Source organism: Delphinapterus leucas, chromosome 16 (genome assembly GCF_059928025.1).
Source record: "Delphinapterus leucas isolate spDelLeu-1000000601 "Yukka" chromosome 16, BTC_Dleu_Yukka2, whole genome shotgun sequence".
NCBI classification, from domain to species: domain Eukaryota; kingdom Metazoa; phylum Chordata; class Mammalia; order Artiodactyla; family Monodontidae; genus Delphinapterus; species Delphinapterus leucas.
Genome location: NC_143144.1, coordinates 78,375,486 through 78,380,000, shown reverse-complemented (window position 1 = coordinate 78,380,000; position 4,515 = coordinate 78,375,486).

Below are 4,515 nucleotides of genomic sequence, written 5' to 3'. Positions count from 1 at the left end.
GACACTGGCATCTTGCTGTGATTTGTTGAGCCGGTGCTGCCCTCTGCCGCATGGGCATTTGGGGAAAAGGCTGGAGAGGTGGCGGGTAGGGTGAGGATGAGGGAACTGGGAGTCCACGCCCAGGAAAATCCCTCACAATAATAACCCACACTCACCTAATGCTTCACAGTATAAAAGTTCTTTTAACGTCACATCCATTGGCGCCATTTTACTGACAAAGAAACTACACAACTTGGGGGAGACCCGGGGTCAGGTAAGGGCAGAGCTGACCCTGAACTTCTGTCTTCCAACTCCAAAGATTTTGCCTTTAACGTGAACTGAGCTAGAGAAGAGTTTGTCCAACACACAAGGGTATGAACCTTATTAGGTGCAAGCAGACCCATGGGGGCAAATCCATCAGCCAAACTTCTCTTTCCATTTAAGGAATGAGAACAAAGTGTTCTTTCCTTTGGATGTGGATTTTGCTCTGAAACTGTTGATTAATGGAATGGGTATTGATCTGATTGTTCGTCAATTAACACCTCACTGCAGGCCCCGCAGCTTGACTTTCTTAGCAGAGGCTCAAAGGGACAGCTCTGTCCAGTAGCTTAAGTTAAGCCAAAAAGGAAAAAAAAAAAAATTAAAAAGAGGGTGGGAGGCCTCTTGGGGAGGTGAACATACAATAGTATGTTTAAAATCCCCATGTCCCCTTCTCAAGTGGAATACATAAGAATGTGGTGAAAATTTTAAGATAAATTATCTCTGATCACATTTCTCTATTGTACACTGGGTAAACATTTATAGTAAATCGTTTGTAAATTTCACCCTTGGAAAAACTACAATGCAATCATGTTCGTTATTTCCCAGCTTCTAATACAGTCTTTGGTGGCAGACTTATATTTCTCATGTTGCCTTGTTCCAAATGTGAGCTAGGGCAGCTGGCTCTTTTTCTTTCCTTACATTTTCATGATTTATATAAATACTTTTGCTGCTGTATTGTATTTTATTTTTATCCTTTTCATTTTATTGGTACCAAACTACTTGTGCATTTCCAGGGCTCCCATGCGAATATTCCTATTTATTCCATGATTATTTATTGAAAGCTATCTCACTCTCGGTTACTTTGCCACTTTCTTTTGCTTTAAACATTAAACAGATACAGGGGCTTCCCTGGTGGCGCAGTGGTTGAGAGTCCACCTGCCGATGCAGGGGACGCGGGTTCGTGCCCCGGTCCGGGAAGATCCCACATGCCGCGGAGCGGCTGGGCCCGTGAGCCATGGCCGCTGAGCCTGCGCATCCAGAGCCTGTGCTCCGCAACGGGAGAGGCCACAACAGTGAGAGGCCCGCGTACCACACACAAAAAAACAAAAAAACAGGTACGGTATATTTTCAAATAATTTAAACTATATTTGATGAGTGAATTTTCTCTTTTGCCCCGGCAGGATTTTGTTCTTTCTGATCAACATTGTAACATCTCTTTCTTTGCCGTCAGACTGGCTACAGATTAATCTTCCCATCTCCCAACTGGCTGGTGCTGAAGAAACAAGCTCAGTTTGTGACCCAAAGAAAGTTTTTGCACATGGAGGAAAGGCAAAGCTGAGAGGAGGGCTCAGCATGGTCCAATAGAACTTTCTGAGGTAATGGAAACACGGTACTGTCCAATACTGCAGCCGCCAGCCACAGTAGCTGGTACAGCTGGGAACTAAATTTTTAACTTGACTTAATTTTAATTACGTGGCAGTGTCCAAAATATTGACAGCACTGATCTAAATGGTCCCGCTGAGTGGTTTGTTTGGTTCTGGGAATGGCTTGCTGAGGAAAATGAACTTCTGATGCACACTGGAGGGCCAAAGCATCAGCTAGTGCAGGGAACGCTGGGGCCGTGCCAGCCCCACCCCTGCTGGCTCAGTGAGCACAAGTAAGTCAAGGGACTTCTTGGAGCGCGAAATTCCTCATCAGTAAGTTTGTCATAAGAACCACAAACTCACAACGTTACAGCGAGGATAAAAATAAATTTGTCATAAGAACCACAAACTCACAGCGTTACCACGAGGATAAAAGTAAATTTGTCATAAGAACCACAAACTCACAACGTTACCGCGAGGATAAAAGTAAATTTGTCATAAGAACCACAAACTCACAACGTTACCGCGAGGATAAAAGTAAGTTTGTCATAAGAACCACAAACTCACAACGTTACCGCGAGGATAAAAGTAAATTTGTCATAAGAACCACAAACTCACAACGTTACCGCGAGGATAAAAGACGACTAACAGCAGTGGAAGTGCTTCAGAACAGAAACAACAAACTATATTGAACACTGTATTCGCTGGGTAATTTACCTGGATGATCCCTTTTAATCTTTATGATGACCCTATGACAAAATTACTACTATGGGGCTTCCCTGGTGATGCAGTGGTGAAGAATCCGCCTGCCAATGCAGGGGGCATGGGCTCGAGCCCTGGGCCAGGAAGATCCCGCATTTCGCGGAACAACTAAGCCCGTGCACCACAACTACTGAGCCTGCGCTCTAGAGCCCGCGAGCCACAACTATTGAGCCCACATGCCACAACTACTGAGGCCTGCGCGCCTACAGCCCGTGCTCCGCAACAAGAGGAGCCACCGTGATGAGAAGCCCTCGCACCGCATTGAAGAGTAGCCCCTGCTCGCCGCAACTAGAGAAAGCCAGCGCACAGCAGCGAAGACGCAACGCAGCCAAAAATACAATAAATTAATTATTTAATTTAAAAATATCACTACTATGATACTCATTATCTCTGGTCCCATTTTAGAGATAATGACACTGAGGTTCTAAGAGGCCAGTGATGCTCGCAGTCTCCCCAGGTAGGAAGGAGCAGTGCTGTCCCTGGGACCTGTGTGCTTTGCCACCTGCCAGATGACCTCAGCAGCAAACCCTTTAGATGTCAGGAATGATTAATCGCAACAGTTACCATAGCGCCTTTTGTCTTGAGGGAGACGGCAACCCAATCCAGCACTGGGGATGCGGAAGCTTCTGGAGCGGAGAGGCCTGACGATGGCACCCACCGGCCAAGGGAAGCAGCCGGGGCAGCACAGACCCTCAGCAGAAACGCCCAGTCCTTCCTGCTGGCAATCTTCCTTTCTGCTGGGAGAAGTAACTTCTTGCTTTCAGCTTCTAGGTTTCTTTCGTTAGGCTACGGTTGTATTTCCACAACAGCCTTGCTGTAAACTGCCTGCTACCCAGCGTCCAGTCGGACGATGGTCTACGTTCCCTTGCTGTCTCTGGTGGCCCTCAGGCCCGTGGAGTTATATCTGAAGTGGTCACCAGTAAGTCATGTCATTCTCCAAACAAAGGTTATCATTATTCACGTCAAAGAGTAATCAAGTGGCATGCACAGCAGGGGGAAGGTAAAGGTATGTAGAATCTGCAAATGATGGCGAGGGGACCACAGCCCCAGAGCAACTCCAAGTGGCAGGTGAGTGGGCACTCTGTGATGGTGAAGATGCCCACGGTCTATCTGCAGTTCCCCCTTCCTTTAAGGACAATGGCCCTGTAAATACACACATGTATATTTAAACCCCAAATGGGTCTATGATGTCCAAGGCCACCGATAAATCCACATGGGCCGAGGATTCCATAGCACGTTGAGAATAAGGCTGCTGACCGGAGTCCACACTTGGGTACTGGATTCCCTGCGACGTGGAACCTGAGCACCTGGTTTCTTGCTCAGATAAAGGCCAGGCTCAGATTTAAGCAGTAAGAAGACATTCGTAGCATTAGCAGTTTAAGATGTTCCAACCAAATCTCTATACCCCCAAGCTGTTTTTTTTTATAAAATGGCTCTGGTCCATCTGTTCATTTAAGAAATATGTATTGAAGCCTTATTCTGTGATTATTTTATAAAAGGTTTCACCAAAAACATTTGTGGTTGATTTCAGGGAGTCACCCATCATGTGATCAGATTTTAAGTAAAAGCAAAGAAGCCTGACTGTGCAGGCGGTGGCTCCATGCCCCGTGCATTGGGCTTTTCTGAAATACTCATTTCGCAGGTCTCCAGTCATCAGCAAGGAGAATGAAAACAGGGAGTAGAAGTAGAGACGTTAAGACGTTTGACCTTGGGGTCCTGGAACGGTGGGCCTCCTGAGATGGTAAGGGGCGTGTTGGGGTGTCCCCGTGGAGGGCAGACAAAGGCCTGAGGTGGAAGACCTTGGCTTGGCCGGGGGACACCATGCCTTCACTTCCTCCCATTCGTCCTCATGGGAAGCTGGGGCTCTGAGCAGCGTTTCTGGCCCTTCTAATTTGTATAAATCAGGTTTACTTCCATCACCTCACTTGATCCTCACCGCTAACCTGGGAGACTTGTACTGTTATTATCATCCCCATTTTACAGATAAGGAAACCAAAGCTCGGGAGAAAAATGGCTCATCCAAGATCACACTTCTGGCGAAGAAGCAGAGCCAGGACTCAAATGCAGGTTTCCTGACCCTGACCCACCTATCCGGAGACAAGCAGGTGAATTTCCCTGCTGCTTCTCGGAAGACAGTGAAAGGAGGGCG